The 17974-nt window shown below is 32.3% G+C and overlaps 1 pseudogene; it reads right to left on the bottom strand.

The window, feature by feature from the left end:
- Positions 1-264: 264 nt before the first annotated feature.
- LOC125817193 (ESCRT-related protein CHMP1B-like) lies at positions 265-876 on the bottom strand (annotated as a pseudogene).
- Positions 877-17974: the final 17098 nt, after the last annotated feature.

Here is a 17974-nt window from a genome sequence, read left to right as displayed (position 1 = left end):
CAGCAACCGTCTTCTTCACCTTCATCAGAACCTACCCAAACACCATCAACAATGAAAAATTTTGGGTCGATTGATTTACAAGAAAATGATTTTTTGTTGGAAAGCCAGGAGTTTTCATCCTTTGGAGCTAATCCAAGACGACAAAAGTTTTGTGTAAGATTTTTGTTCAATCTTAAGTATGCAACAAATAAAACTCCACATACTGTATCACATTACACCAATATGAAATGTTCTATATTAACAGAAGAATCTTTAGTTTCTCAATCACCCATGAGCCTTCAGCTCAACAAAACGCCTGGATAGATCATCCTCACTGACCTTCTCCTCATTCTTAGAAGATATAGCATGGCCGACTACTTGTGGAAGCCCAACAGACACCTCGAGTCCATAGTCATCAGCCACCAGTTGCATCAAGTTGCCGACCTGATCCTCTGGTGTCGATAAAGAAGTACTTCCAGCCATAAAACTCTCAATGAATTCAGCTTGAACCTCTATATTCACAAACTGACGCTCGAATGAATCCATCGTCCCTGACATTTTCTGTAGATTCCCTATGTTGAGTGAAGACTCCAGTGATTTTACAATCGAGGATATTGACTTGTTGATCGTCGTCATCTTCGCCTGAGTATCTAGGCGAGCCACAATGACGTCAAGGCGAAAGGAGAGACGGAGATAGTTCATCTGTTCGTTGCGCTTGCGGATGACGTTCTCAGCGTAAATTCTAGCGTTGTCCATGTTACCTTTCTTGATGGCCTTCTTCACCCTGAGCTTCTGAAACTTGTCATCCTTCTTGCATTTTTGGGCTTGGCGTTAGAGGCTTTTCGATGTGAACTTGAGCTCCATGATCTGATTCATCAATTTCTTGGCGTTTCCCATTTTCTAAGCTTTGGTGATGGAGTCTTCCGATTGTTTTTGGCAATTCTTCTCCTTTGATCGATCAATCATCTTTTCAATTTTTGAAGTATATCAATCGTCTTTTCAATGTCCGTGAGTTGCACATCTCTGTTTAATTTGACACAATTTTTTTTGTGTCGTTAGGGTTTTAGGGTGAAAGACTAAATTGATAAGTTTTTAACATAGATAAAGGACCTTTTCCATAAGATTCATATATGAGGGACCAAATCAATCTAAGTCCATACATTCATGACTATTTTGATCCTTTTCTCCATTATGAGATGAAATCTCAAATTCTTCAAAAATCATGATTTAGAATTTTTTGAATACAAAAACTAACCACAAGTTTATATTTTGTAAAAACAATCCCACATTTATATCTACTAACCATTTATTTTATATATAAATAAAATTTATAATTCATATCATTACTTTTTAAAATATTTATATCTCATATGATTATTCTCACCAATATAAAATTTATTATTACTTCAAATCAATTCCTACTTTACCATTCATATTCACAAAATTCATTATTTTTTTTTATCAAATTTATTTATTAATCAAATTCACCAATAAATGGCTCAAAGTAACAATTAATGTTGGTTCGTCTTCTCGGTCATATGATCAAGAAATGCATGTTTAACGTGAGAAATTTTTATGTACTATGCGTAAAGACTAGACACGATAACTTATGTTCAATTATTTTTTATTGAATTAAAGTATGATCAATAAAATGTTGTGTTTTTTTAGAATAGTTTTGTGATAGTATATTGTGCAATTTTATGAGCTTTTGCTTATTTTGTAAGATTGTATAAAGAATTGAAACAATTTTAATAGTTTACAACTTATGAGGTTCTTATGTTTATGAGAAAACATATAACATAAAAAGTTTAAATTGCATGTTAAAAGAAAACTTCAACTTTATCTCATAATTTCATAACATGATTTCATATCGTGATTTCAAATCATTATTTCATATCACATGGCCAAACAGTCCCATAGTTTTAAAAATGAAAAAAATATTTATCGACAATTAAAAGATTTTATGTCGAAATGTACGGTCAAAATTAAGAAAATTGAATTTCAAAAAAAGAGTATCATATAATTTGGGATAGAGAAAATATATATTTTGTGTCGTATAATGTCTTCGCCTTTTGATTATGTTCCAATATTTATAACTTTTTATATTTATTGAGATAGTAATTATTTCTCAAAACGTATTCAACTAAATTAAGTTTTGGAAGTCTTTTCAGAAATGTTTGGGTTTGAAGGTAAATTTGAGTACTGCTTTCCATCCCCAGATTGATGGTCAAGTAGAGTGCATGATTCAGACCTTAGAGGACATGCTGAGGGTGTGTATGATCGATTTCAAAGATAATTGGGATGATCACCTACCTTTCATAGAGTTTGTTTACAATAATAGTTATCACTCTAGCATCCAAATGGCTCCCTATGAGGCTTTTTATGGACAAAAATGTAGATCGCCTATTGGTTGGATTGAAGTTGGTGAAGCTGAATTGATATGACCAGACTTAGTTCATCAAGCCATGGAGAAGGTGAATATTATTCAGGAAAGGTTAAAGACAGTGCAAAGTCGTCCAAAATCCTGTACAAATGTTAGGAGAAGAGACTTGGAGTTTGAGGTGGATGATTGGGTTTATTTGAAGGTTTCACCTATGAAGGGTGCTATGAGATTTGGAAAGAAGGGGAAACTCAGTCTATTGGTCCTTACAGGATATCTAAGAGAATTGACAATATAGCTTATGAGTTAGAGCTACCACCAGAGTTAAGAGTAGTCCATCCAGTATTCCACATTTCTATGTTTAAGAAGTGTATGGGCGATCCTTCACTTATTATACCTACCAAGAATATTGGTATTAAGGACAACCTATCTTATGAGGAGATACCCGTTCAGATTCTTGATCATCAGGTTCACAAGTTGAGAACCAAGGAGGTTGCATCAGTCAAGGTCTTATGGAGGAATCAATTTGTTGAGAAAACTACTTGGGAGGTTGAGGAAGATATGAAGAAGAGATACCCATATCTCTTTACTTTCGGAGAAATTCCAAACTAAGGTACTAACTCTTTTCTTGGTACTCTTTAAATTGATATGCTAAGTTATGTGAATTGCATGTTGGGTGTTTGAGTTAGGTGTTAGATGTTTTCCACACCCTGCTCTACTTAGAGTGATCTCATTCGATGAGGAATGTTCCCAAGGGGGAGATATTGTAACACCTCGGACTTTGAAAGAGCTAAATTGAGATTCGTACAAGTTACTCTTCAATTGTGAGTTTTGGGTCAACTTTAAACGGCCATAACTTTCAGCACAGGATGAGTAGGTGGCCCTTGAAGTATCAAATCGATGGTCGTTGAGTCCTCTTGCCAATGCCATTGGATTTGCTAAATTATGAGTTCGACTGAATGAGATATGCCCGTTTGAGTGTAGCCTGTCTAGTTAAGGTAATTCATCCATTTTAAGGAAGGGTATTTTGGTCTTTTTCTTACCCCACTAGCCTAGCACGTTTTTTTTACCCTTTTTGGGGTCTAAGCTTGTAACATCTCGCAATTTGAAATAGCTAGGAAGGATCTAAGAACTGGAAATAGTCATTTTTGGAAATAATAACAAACATGGAAATTTGTTTAAGTTAGGAAAAGTGAGTTTTTGGTTAGCTTCAAATGGCCATAACTCCTAGCTCAGGATGATTTAGATGTACTTCTAATATGGTTGGAAATCTCTTGGAATAATATTTTCAACGCCGCTGAGTTTGCGTGATTCCGAATTTGTATGAGTGAGTTATGCCCTTTGGAAGTTGGGTTGTTCAAATAAGAAAATGTCCAATCCGGATTTTTGAAGGGTATTTCAGTCTTTTTCTTATCCAATTAATTAATTTGTTTTAGTGAATTAATTAAGGGTCTAAACTGAACTTAGTCAGTTTTACGATTTGGAAAAGAGTTGGGGTTTTAAAGAAGAGGAAAGAAGAGGAGAAAAGAGAAGGAGAAACAAGAAAATCGTCAATTTCGTCGAGTTTAGCTTGTGGATTTCGTCGGGGGTGATCCCTATAATGTATGTGATATCACATAGCGTTAGGTTAGTTCACCCACATGTCAATCATGATTAAATTTCAGCGAAGTTATTAGATTTGAAAGTAAATCCTTGAGTTCTTGATAAATTTCGTTTGAATTCTTGTGGGTTGTGTTGATTGTAGTTTCTTGAGATTGATTTGCGTTTTTAGTCGTGTTTCGAGTAGAATCTGATGCACTTTGAACATTTAATCGATTCTAAGTGTTTGGGGAAAGAACCTATAGAGTTTAGAGGGTTTAGAGCTGAAAAGCGAAGAAGAAATTTCGTCAAACGAAATTTAGTAGTGGTTGTGCATCGCGGAGCCAATCCCTAGAATTGGGAAAATTCGTTTTGCATCGCGGAGCCGTCATGGAGTATTCTGCCTCAAAAGTCATTTTTGAAACTAAATTTTAAATGTCTCTCCGCGTCGCGGACCCACCCTCAAATATTGATATTTTGGTATTTTCTCATGTTTAGCTATCAAAAATCATTCCTAAACATTATGAGATCCTTCCAATCACAAATTATAATCCATAATTCAATTCAAGGACCAGTTAAGAGTCAAGTCAAAAGCAGTTAAGATCAAAGTCAAGAGAAGTCATCCAGAGTCAAGTCAAAAGAAGTTCATAAAGTTTTCCAAAAGTCTTTTACAAATGTTTTAACTTTGTTTTAAGACTTGAGTTTGAGTTGAGTAAAGAGTAAAGTTGAAGTTCATTTCTTCAAAAGTATATGGGGACTATGTATTCCCAAAAGAGTTTAAAATGTTTTCACATTTAATTAAGAACGGAAACTGAGATTTTCAAAAGCTAGTTTTTCAATAAAGAGCCTTTGAGCTAGTTTTTCAGTAAAGAGCCCTTGGGATAGTTTTCAGTTAAAGAGTAAATGCTTTCACAATAAAGCTAGAGGGGAAACTTTGATTTCCAAGATAGCCTTTGAGCTAAGTTTTTGAGCAATTATCTCAAATCAGAGTGAGAAGTATGTTTTTAAACGTAAAAAGCTAGTATCATATTTTGGGAGTAGTATTGAGCACCGATATGGGGACGAGCTTGAATTCAGATAACTCAATTCTCCATAAACCATGTAGCCATTATAGGTAGAAAAGAGTCATACTTTTTAGATGAACCCTTTAATGCTTTTAGCATAGACTAGTGGATTAACTTAGTGAGTTAGGTCTTATTTCCCCGACAAGGTATAGGATGGACCTTGGCAGCGTGAGGTAAAGTGTTGTATCATCACTATAACTCTTAGGTGATAGTTGTCGGTTAGAGAAACTCCCACAACAATATTTTGTATTTTATTATATACATCAGTTTATTTGTAATTTTACATACATCTCAGAGTTATATGTATCTTTGCATACACACAGAGTTGACATCATGTTTTAAACATTTTTCTTTATATTGCACTTGGTTTTAAACTGCTTTATATTGAAATGAGTTTAGTTATGTTGAATTGAGTTGAGCCAGGTAAGTTCTTCAGTTCCTTTCAAATTCCTTTCAAGCCTATGTTGTGTTTAGCATTCCAACTCACATACTCGTACATTCAATGTACTGATGCCAGTTGACCTGCATTTTATTATGATATAGACACAAGTAACTAGGATCAGCATCCAACGCATCGTTGATCCAGTTGAACTTTAGAGTTGTTGGTGAGCCTCATTGCACTCCGGAGGATCCCCCTTTTTCATTACTTTATCATTTTAGTTCATTAGGATGCCGTGGGCCTATCCCGACATCCATCTCAGTTGTTTTAGAGGCTTCATAGATAGTCAGTCAGATGTTAGTTCATTCGTCATCATTTTGTTATTGGCTTATGTTCAGATTTGAGTTGCCATTTTGGCTAAGTTAAATGTTTATTTTTAAAACATTATGAGTTCAGTTTGAGACATGTTGAGTTAGCTTGTATTTGGATTCTCTTTCTTATGTCTAAGTCTTCCGCTGAGTAAGTAATTCAGGCCAAGGGTTCGCTTGGGGCTAGCAATGGTTCTCGAGTGCCGGCCACGTCCAGGGTGTAGGCTCGGGGGGTGACAAAACTGATTGAGATCAGTTTTATTCATTCCAAAAGAGCATAAGGGTTTTAGAGAGAATTTCAGGAGGAGAAAAAGAAGAACGTTCAAGAAGTTCTTCCAAGCTTTGAGGATTTTTGCCAAGAACTTAGTTCTTTCGACGTACATAAGCTCTCATACTATTAGGCTTGTTCAACCTCACGCCAACCATGTGATTTTCAGCCATAAATTCATTCTTGAGGTTGGTTAATTTGAATTATTGAGAAATTATTGAGGTTTTAGCTTCATTCTTTAATAATGGAGTCTTGTTGAGTTCTTGAGGTGAGGGTTTTGCGAATGAGTGTTGTTCTTGATGGAATTTGAGTGGATTTTTAATTAATTTTGCTGGGTTTATGAATCCAAATGATTTTGGGAGGAGAGCATTTGATTCTAGATGAGTTAGGCCTTGAATTGAGCAACAAAAATTTGTCAAAAATCTAGGGATGGGTGTGGGCGGCGCCGCCACCACTGCGCCAGAACTACTACCCAATAATTTGGGGCCAAACGCGGCGCGCCACTCAGTGAGCCCCAAAACACTAGTCAATAGTTTTGGGGTTGGCGCCTCACGCCACTCAGTGCACCAGGGTCGTCACGTCCCTTACCATTCCTACCTTCTTTCTGTGTGTGTTCCCTCGAATCGTACCTATGTTCTCTCCCTGATATCCACACTTAAAATCTTCATAAATACTTGAGATATCATGTATATCTTAAATACATCTCTTAAATTACATTTCAAATTAAAGTAAAGTTAAGAGGCAAGTTCAAGAACGTCCTTTTGAGTCATTTTGATAAGTCTTTTGCAATTATCAATAACTTGTTTTAAGACTTGAGTAGAGTATGACAATGAGGAGAGTTAATTTTCTTGTTTCAAATTGAGTATAAGGGAACTAAGTATTCCCAACTATGTAATACTTTTACATGTATAAAAGAGACAAACACTGATTTCTAAATGAGTTTACAAATTTAGAAAAGATTTAGAGTATTACCTCTTTTAAAAGGATCTTTTGAGTAATTATCTCAAATTGAGGAAGAGTTATTCTTTAAAACATATGAGCATGAGTTATATATTATTGAGAGTAGTATTGAGCACTGATATGGGGATGAGTTCAGACAACTCAAAATCCTCATAAACCATGTATGCCAACATGGGTAAAATATCATACTTTTTAGATGATTCCTTATTAATTTTAAGCATAGCTTGGTGAATCCACTTAGTTGAGGATGTTCTATTCCTCGCAGAGTATAGGACAGTTCTGGCAGTGTGGGTGAGACGATGTATCATCGCGTAGCTCATAGTGATGGTTGTCGGTTAGAGAATCTCCCAAATAAGAGTAAAGAGTTTATTATTGTATTTTCATATACATTTGAGTATTATCTACTAACTACTGTTTTAAAAGCTTTATACATCTTGCACGTTTTTATAATTGCATTCATGTTGAGTTGAGGTGAGTATGGTTTCCCTTTCTATCAGTTCAACTATGTATCCCTATGTTCAGTTTTTCCCTTACATGCCCATACATTCAATATATTGATGCCATTTGACCTCTATCATTTCATGATGCAGATATAGGTATTCCGAATCACCAACCGACGCTTCATTGATCCCATCACATTCCAGCTAGCTTGGTGAGCCTCTTTGCTTTTTGGAGGGCTTCACACGATGGTTTTGTTTTGTTAAGATGTCGTGGGTCTTGTCCCGCTATCTATCATAGTTATTAGAGACTTCATAAACAATAGTAGTATGATGAGTCTTTTTCCCATTTCCCTTGTTGATGTTTTAAAGACTTTAAGTTGGACACTTATGTTTACTGAGTATTTCTGACTATATTGAGTTAAACTATCATAGTAATGAGATCATTATGAGTTGAGTTTTGCAACTGAGTTCCTATATTATGGAGTAAGTCTTCCGCTGAGTATTGAGTCAGGCCAAGGGTTCGGTTGGGGACCAGCAATGGTTATCGAGTGTCGGCCACGTCCAGGGTGTAGGCTCGTGGCGTGACATTTCCACTTAGTTAGAAAGTTGGTATTTTCTTGATTTGGAGCTCGTTTATTGATCGCTTATAATGGGTTTTCAACCATGAATCTCTCTTGGCTTGTAGAACATGTTTTTTTCAACTAAAAATATGATTTTTTACCCTTTCAATTTTCAAAGTGATTTTTGGACTATTTTACCCCCGATTTCTCTCAATTCAAAAATCTAGGATTTGAATTGCTAATCGTATCAATATGGGTATTATTGGACTCTTTTGATGAACTTTATTATTTCTAGATAGTTGGAGATCGTTTCAACGATAGTGTGGTTGAGGAAGGGCTCATTTAGGGTTGTTCGAGTGAAGTTTTGGCCTTCGAGGTAGGTTTGGCTATCCTTCTTTTAGACTGATGTGAGTATTTAAATTTTTTATGAAGTTAACTGTTAAATGAGTGGTAGTAGTATGAGCCTTAGAAGTTGGTAAGTGTTGACCTCCTTGTTTAGTTTGTATGATGCCTATTTGTGATGCTTAGCCTGTGTGGAAGCTTGTGTGATACCTTTAACTATTGCTGAAAACTTTTGATATTTGGGAAATTGCCCGAGCAAGGGGATGTGTGACCTTAATTTTTTCACTGTGATGTCCGAGTTAGGAGCTTGAGTTGTTTTCTAAACACTTTAAAATGAAAGAAATGGTTTCCAAGTGGTAAAGACTAATTTCATATGGATTCCTCTACTATACTTGTCATTTGAGAATGTGTTTCATGACTTACAACGTTTAGGAACTTGATACTATTTGAAATTCTTAATGAACTGATTATGATTTTGGTATGTATGTATTGTGATGCATTCATTCTCATGCAACATATGATTGTTCATAGAAATAGTGGAGGAATATTATCTTTTTTAGAAAGAAAATGTGACATCTTACTTATATATGACCACGATCTAGGTGACAAGTTGAAGAGATATTGAGATTATGAGATTGGTATATTGTAACACCCCATAACTAGAAAGAACTAGAAAGAAGTTAAAAAGTGGAAATAGTCATTTTTGGAAAGAATATAAAAATCTGGAAAATTTGTTGAGTATGTTAAGTTGGATTTGTAGTCAACTTCAAATGATCATAACTTCTAGCTCAGGATGATTTGGGTGTGTTTCCAGATATTTTAGGAAATATCTTAGAATAATCTTTCCAACGCCGTCGAGTTTGCGCGATTCCGAGTTCTTATGAGTGAGATATGACCATTTGAAGTTGGGCTGTTCAAATAAGGAAAATCTAAAACCGGATTTTGGAAGGGTATTTTAGTCTTTTCCTTACACAATTATTTTAATCCATTTTTAGGAGTTTAATTGAGGTCAAATCAGAATTTGGTCAGTTTAGAAAATTGAAAATCTACGCTAGGGCTTGGAGAAAGGAGAAAAGAGGAGAAAAGGCAAGATTCGTCAAGAGCGTTCAAGTTTGATCGTGGATTTCGCCAAGGATTCAATCCTACGAGGTATGTGAGATCACATAGCGTTGGGTTAGTTCACCCACGCACCAAACATGTTTAATTCAACGTGATTTTCATCCTAAAAAGATTGCGAATTTGATGTTCTTGAGTTGTATTCTTGAATTACTTTCATTCTTGAATTTGGGATGAGATTGAGGAGTTCTTGAGAGTTTAATGTCAATTATTAGAGTTGCTTTGAGTTAGATTCTTGTGTATATGTTTTGGGTACCTGAATCTAAAGAGATATTGAGAAAAAAAATCAAAATTAATCGAATTAAGGTCAGAAAATGAGTTGAAAAGTTCGTTGGGTTTGCCTGGGAAGGGGCTGGCGCGACGCGCCCCCGTAACGCCAGGAAGGCTGGGGCGGCGCGCCAGCAGTGCGCCATTTTGGAGCCCCAGTAAATTAGGGGCTGGCGCGGCGTGTCAGGGACGCGCTCAGGTCGTCTACCCCACCCTTTTTTTCGTCGTTTAGCCCGTTTAAGTCCTTCTAAAGTGTACTAACACTTCCTATTGATTCTAACTACTCTAAATGACTTCTAAACATCTAGAAATCATCCAGAAACATGAATTATAACCTTGAATCCATAAATTCAAATTCAAGGAAAGTTAAGAGCCAAGTCTAGGAAGTTCTTAGAGTCCTTTCAAGAAGTCTTTTGCAAATGCTTTTAACTTTGTTTTAAGACTTAAAGTTCAAGTTAAGTAAAGAGTAAGGAGTAAAGATTGAAGTTCATTTCTTCAAAAGTATATGGGGACTATGTATTCCCAAAGAGTTTAAAATGTTTCACATTTAAAGAAGAAAAGGAAACCTTGATTTCCAAAGAGCCTTTGAGCTAGTTTTCAGAAAAGAGTAAGCACTTTCACAATTAAGCAAGAGAGGAAACTTTGATTTCCAAGATAGCCTCTGAGCTTAGTTTTTGAGCAATTATCTCAAATCACAGAAAGAAGTATGTTTTTAAACATAAGAGCTAGTATCATATTTTAGGAGTAGTATTGAGCACCGATATGGGGGAGAGTTCAGACAATTCACAACCCTCATAAACTATATAGCCATCATGGATAGAAAAGGGTCATACTTTTTAGATGATTCTGTTAGTGCTTTTTAGCATAGACTAGTAGATCCACTTAGTAGTTCAAGTTTTATACCCTCGGCAAGGTATAGGACGACCCTGGCAGCGTGAGGCAAAACGTTGTATCATCACAATAGCTCTTAAGTGATGGTTTTCGGTTAGAGAAACTCCCACATAAGTAATTGTATTCTTATATACACAGTTTATATGTATTTTTATATACATTTCAGAGTTATATTGTATCTTTTCATACACACAGAGTATTATTGTATTTCTAAATACATAGAATTGACATTCATGTTTTAAAAGTTTTTCTTTATATTTCATTTACATTACTGCTTTATATTGAAATGAGTTGAGTTGAGTCATGTAAGTTCTTCAGTTCCTTTCAAGCTTATGTCTTGTTTTAGAATTTCCCTTGCATACTCGTACATTCAATGTACTGATGCCATTTGGCCTACATCTTCTTATAATGCAGACACATGTAATCAGGATCAACATCCAGTGCATCGTTGATCTAGTAGAGGCTTCATAGATAGACATTCAGATGTTAGTTCATTCATCATTATCTTGTTATTGGCTTATGTTCATATTTGAGTTGCTACTTTGGCTAAGTTAAATGTTGATTTCTGAAACATTTTGAGTTTAGTTTTTTAGACTATTGAGTTATCTTATATTTGGATTCTCTTTCTTATGTTTAAGTTTTCCGTTGAGTAAGTAAGTCAGACCAAGGGTTCGCTTTGGGCCATCAATGGTTCTCGAGTGCCAATCCCGCCTAGGGTGTAGGCTCGGGGCGTGACATATATGGGCTCCGAGTCCCCCATTGTTCCTTTTCTGAAAGCTAAGGCTCGGAAAGGTGAATACGATAGGTTGTGCGATGACCTTTGTTCCTTCACATCATTCAATCATTTCATCATCTCATTGCATCATATTGGCCAATTTTGTTGTGTTGTGTAACTTGCTTATATGTTGATTTGAGTATTATCTATACCCTTTTGGGTTTACTTTATTAGCATCGCTATAATATAAATTGGCAATACTAATGCCGAAATGAGACTTTTCTGCGTATAGGTGAAAGCATTTCATACTTTATTTCTTAAGTATGCTTAGTTGCTTATACTCAGTCAGTCTAATCCCCTATTTCTGTTATCCTTTTGATGCATATCCTAGTCAGGGTAATCTTCATTGCGGCTAATCAGATCTAGGGGTTTCTTCTCTTTCGGTGTTGTAGTAAGATTCGGCTTTCCAAATCGCCATTGGTCTTCATCTATCATTATAGTCTTTAATTTCCTTTTGACGACTTGAGATGTATTTCAAAATCTAAAAATGTATTTGATTCTCTTCATACTTGTGCTACCAGGTTTTGAGAATTTCTTTGTTGTTTTCATATTGTTTGTGCTCTGATTTCCCTTTGGAAGTCTTGTATGTATTTTTCTTTCAGCTTACACTCCATTTGGGAGTTCTCGGGGTGTGTGCCATCATCACCTCAATTTTTAGGTCATGACAAGAAATCCCTATACTTTCAAGTATTTCATAATAAAGGTATAGCATTTTCAATGTTGATAAAGTTTTCAATTTTGTATGACGCATAAAATCTATAGATGAAAATATCAAACCCTTCTTCTTTATTCTGAACCACAAAACAACTTTTGTATGTCTAGAAAAAATATCCATAAATGTGATAGTAACAACATTTGTCATCTTTAATCATTATTTATACAAGTCTCAGCAAAATAATTAGAGCTACATCTAACAATGTAGATACTCTATAAACACAAGCATAAATTTCTTCATATGCTCAGTTTAACACAAATCTCACACTTGAAAACTACTTGACAATTTATAAAAATAATACCCTTGTGTACACCTAAAATAAGATAAACTAATTAAATTGTACAAGTCTAATATGTCACAAATCAAATGAATCACTCAAGTAAATATAAGCATTAACATTTTCATCTTGAAAAATATTAGTCACAAATAATTTATGCTTAAAATACTTATCACCCATAATAGCATTTTGTTAACATCATAATCAAATTCATATAGAACCTCCATTCAAGTTTTGTCATAATTCTACGAGGATCAAATTGCACGAATGGCAATATCATGTAGCACCTCAGATAATGCCAATATTTTTGTATGTGAGCTTAATAAGAAGAACTTTTTCATTCTAAGAACTTGGGTAGCTAGTTTTAGAATCTCTAACATATATTAAAAGAAATTCTTCTTCAATTTGGGTGTAGAACACAAAATAATTTTAGTTAGAAGTGTGTCCAACAACATAAAAAACTAACACTATTTCTCACATTCATCAAAATATTCGCGTAAGAAATGACCACAATAATTTTATCATCCATTTAATCAAATTTAATTTTACTTAGCGAAATTATCATTTCTCTGAATCTCCTACTACATTGAGGTGTATAATGACTTAATTTGTCATACAGAAAATAATAATCATATTTACCAAAAATATTTCCACCATTGTCCTTTTTACTGTAGCCAAAAAGGGTAAGATAAATACAGAACCAAAGACCTCAATAAATCTTGATACAAAATACTATAAAAAAAGATAGAGTATATGAAGCAACTCATTTCTAATCCCACATCCACCTAGGAAGATCTAACTTCCCTTCAGAAAAATAAATAGTGTTTAACAAACAAGCTCATATCAGTAAAAAAAAATATACAATCATTAATAATTTGAAAATTGAATGGAGATTATATATATCACCTTGAGGCCAAAGTTCATCGATTATATTCTCATGAGAATAGGTATTAAATCATTGAAATTGAGGAGATATCAGTTCAATTACGTGTACCTGGTACTTTAGATACAGTTGTTACACAAAATATACAAGTGAAAGAATATTGATACCGTCCATCTTCAATGTACAGTAAAGTTGATTCTAATGTTTTCGTGAGAGCTTCTTTGTAATTTGTATTCTCCATAAGACCATAATATGTAAATATCATTGCAAGTCTTATGGAAAATACCTTCTTCATGAAAACTTGTACGGAACTCATCAAAAAGCTTGAGGCGTGTCAGATACTGTCCTTAAGGATATTTCACTCAGTATAGGTATATCCCAAGAATTCAACAAACTCTTCTAGTATAAAGCTAAGAGTTAGAAACTAACAAAGATCTTACTAGAAAAACCTAGCACAAACGGATATAGGAAATAATTTTTGTTTTTTGTTTTTCTGCCTCTCAAAGATAAGTTGAAGAATATATATATTGACATTAATGGCAGACGTTAATTAAAATGGATAGAATTGAGTAGGTACTAAACAATTTAGCACAACCATTTAAGGTTATTATGAGGAGAATAGATTGATTAATGGGTATTAATCAAGTTTAGGTATCTAATCACAATAAAGATATCAAAAGGCATTAACAAGATATCAAGGAATGAATCTACACAATAGTTCTTTTGAGATATTAGAATCATTTTTTCCAATATTTTTTGCATATAAAACCACAATAGGTTTGGAAGAACTTATAAATGGGTATTAATCAAGTTTAGGTATCTAATCACAACAAAGAACTCCCGCTGGATGATGGAAGTGATGTATCATATCTATCTTGCGGCCAATCCAACATTCATATCCATGTGGAACCACATTTTTAACAAAATGTAATGTGTCTCTGCCTCAATAAGAAAGGGATTGCAACACTGTGGCCAGTTGTGATTTGTCAAAAATAGATCGTGGATGGCCAAGATGTCTCTTCGAACGGGAACAGTAAAAGCGTCCCTGACCGGGTAACATGGTTGATGTAGATTTTACGTATAAAGGGCAGGGATTTCAGCGGAGCGGAGGGACAAAATATTTTTTTTTTTTTGATGGGACTCACATCTTTTCCATGTTCCTTCAGACATACATGTACTTACGTTGGTGCCCACCAACCCCTTGGCTTGAGGTGAACACCTCATCGCGCGCAGTACCTGCATTGAAAATATCAAATACCTGCAGGCCTCGTTGTGATGCCTTGATGAGCCATTTTGCTTGTTCATTGTTGCTAATGCATTTTTCCTAAAGGATTTTCTTTGGTGAATTTGATAATGAGTTGGTGACGATTGAAGAAATGTCCATGGAAATATATAGGATCCGAATTTTCAAAAAATGGTAACAATGCTTGCACAAGTAAGGAAACAAGTATAATGTATTGAGTATAGTCAAAGGGTAATTCAAGATATATCTTAAAAGAACAACTCAGTGATGACAATGTTTTTCCTGCTTCGTCTTCTTTTATCTATTTTGCTTATAAAACTAAAAAAAGATTTTGAATCTCAAATAAGATTTTTTATTTACTTCTTATTGATTATTATTATTATTGTTACTAGTATACGTGCCCGCGCGTTGTGCGGATGATTTAAAATGTAATAATTTTATAATTAAAAATATATATTATGCACTTAATAATATATTTAATTTGTGATAATAATAATAATTTTATTAACTTATTTATTTGAGCACATTGAATTAATACTATTAGTACACAATTTATTTTATCGTATTAAAATATTATATTTATAACTGTATCAACTACACTTTTAGTTTTATAATATAACAGGTTGAATTCTTTGTAAGGAATACTATTAATTTTATTATCATCTTATCTTTGATCAAATATCATACACTTCAAATATTTTTATTTGTTTGTGCTTTATTCTTTTCATATCGTTTGAATAAAAAATTATATTAGTAATTTATTAATTCTAACATTCCATAAGAAATATTTGATATCATAAGATTAGATGGTATGTTGATACATTTTCTCTATATATTTTATTCAAAATCAAAAGATTTTATAAAATATTTTTTTCCGTATTAAAATTGTGCTACAATATGATAGAAAATTGATTTAAGGTAAAAATAATCTTAATAAATACAACCCCATATATATATATATATGTATATAAAGTGAAAGTAAAAAATATGTTTTTTTAAACGAAGTAACCGATTATAGAGGCAAAACTGACATATTGTTGAGATTGTCAGGTTTTACAAAAATTAATTTTAAATAAATTAAAAAGAAACAATAGTTGAGGTAATTTTAAAAATATTTTTTTCTTTTGAATATTTGTAAATAATCCAAATGGCTGATTATTATTTTGAATGTTTTAAATATTTTATTTTATATTTATTTATTTTTATTTTTATTATATTTGTCATTGTTTTTATTAACTAAAAATTAAAAAGATAACAACATTAATAACTTTATTTTGAGTTGATATTATTTTCAAATTGTGTGTGCAGTTATCTCCTAGACAAATTTGATGAAGATATGGTTATTATAACTTGAAATTGTTTAAATTATTTTATTTTTAAAATTAGGATTTAATTGTTAGTTTTTTATTTTAAAAAATAAATTAAAATACTCAACTTTTACAGTTAATATAATTCTATAATTCATGGCTAGTTGGTGAAAATCTTTATGTCGTATTTTATTTTAATTGAAAATAATTTTTAAAATTATCTCCTAGCCAAATTTGATGAAAGTATGGTCGTAACTACTTGGAACAACTTTTTTTTTATAAAAAAAAAGACTAATTAAATTGCTAATATTTTTAGAATATAAAACAAATTTAAAACTATCAATTTTCACATTAGGGTTCCCTAATTTGTGGGTAGTTGGTGAAAGTCTTTACTTATCATTTTTTTTTTCATTTAAATTAATTTTCAAACTTTTCTCCTATCTAAATTTGATACACAAATTTAAAACATATTTTTTTTAAAATTAAACACAAATTTATAACGTAGTTTTTGAAAATTTAAAACGCCCAATTTTCACATTAATGGGATCCATAATTCATGGATAGCTAGTGAAAGTCTTTACTTAGCTTTTATTTTAATTTAAGTTAATTTTCATTCTTATATCCTAACTATATTTGATGAAAATATGATTACAATTACATGAAATTGTATTTTTCTTGATTATTATTTGAAATAACGAATTAAATTTTTTTAATGATTAAAAAATTAAAAAGAAATATATTTATTTTTTTAATTTGTTTTTAAAAATATGTAATTTTTCGTAAATATTCCTCTTTCTTTAGATCCTTTAAAATTTGCATGTTTCTCCATAACTTAATGTAATTTTTAGAACTCAGAAACAATTCTTACACATTTAATACAAACTAACAAACAACGTTAAAAAAACACACATAAGAAAACCTATATTACCCACATAAAATTTTTGTGGGTAATAAATCTTATCTCTTCACATTTATAAAGAAAACAAAATTTATGCAAATTATATATTATAAGATTAACAAATTATCACTTATATTTATGTTTTACTTTATGAATTTTAAACATAACATTGGTATATTTACCTGGACATTTAAAGAAAGAATGAAGTGATAGTCTAATAAATACAAATCATCACATTATGGTGATGAAATGAAACTATCAATGTTTATTCCTTTACCATTGCCAGTATAATCTTGAAATGATCCAAAATAAAAAATGATGATCTACTTTGCTATATTTCTTTATCATTTCAGTCATTGTATGTTCCTTCTTGATCTTCTTCTTCTTCTTCTTGATCTCCTTCGTCATCTTAATATTTCTTTTGTTGTCCACTTTAATCTTCATTGTTGTAATATTGATATCATCAACGTCGCTGTCATTATCACTGTAGTCGTTGTTTAAATCGTTGTCATATTAACATTTTCAACATCATTCGATAAATAAATAAATTGCAAGCAGATATATGCCAACTTTCATTTATATTAATATAGAGCGATATATGTAAAATAAATATAGTTAAATTTATTTGTTAACATCTGAAAAGATAAATCTGTGAAATAGTAAGAGTTTATTTAGAATTCTATAAACATGAGTTTCTAGTTTTAATTAAGTTAATAAAAAAAAATTCTTTTGAAAATATAATATCTTCAAATTCAAATACTTTTGATCTTTCAATTCAAAATTTTCATCATAGTTTCATCATTATCTGCATGTTAAAAAAATAAGATTAAAAAATTATAAATATGAAATATGCAGTAAACAAAAAATCATAAATTATCTGTAAATACATCAACACAGTTTGATTTTGAAACAAAACATAAGATGAAAAAATATTAAACTATTACATGCTTGGCAAAGTTATCGAATATAGATAGTCTTAAAAGAGTTTCTCCTTCTTCAACTACATATATTCATCACATAAATGACTTGACCCTAACTTCATCAATTGACATCTTCCAAAATAAAGTACAACTATTGATAATGTAAACTACATAAAACAGAAGAAAAAGAGGAAATATGCAAAAAAAATTTACCTTTCCGTGAATGGTAAGAATTATTATTGCTTTGAATTTCCTTTATTGAGATGCATTTTTTTTTCTGGAAAAACTAAAGAAAAGACTATCGTATTTAAATTTAGTGAATTAATACGGTTGAGTTTTTTTGGGGAAGGAAGTTAAGTAAGTG

This window comes from Solanum verrucosum, unplaced genomic scaffold (assembly GCF_900185275.1).
Source record: "Solanum verrucosum unplaced genomic scaffold, falcon-dt-bn FXZP01000260.1, whole genome shotgun sequence".
Taxonomy (NCBI): Eukaryota; Viridiplantae; Streptophyta; class Magnoliopsida; order Solanales; family Solanaceae; genus Solanum; species Solanum verrucosum.
Note: the sequence above shows the minus strand (reverse complement) of the source record. Positions and strands in the feature narration are given on the sequence as shown.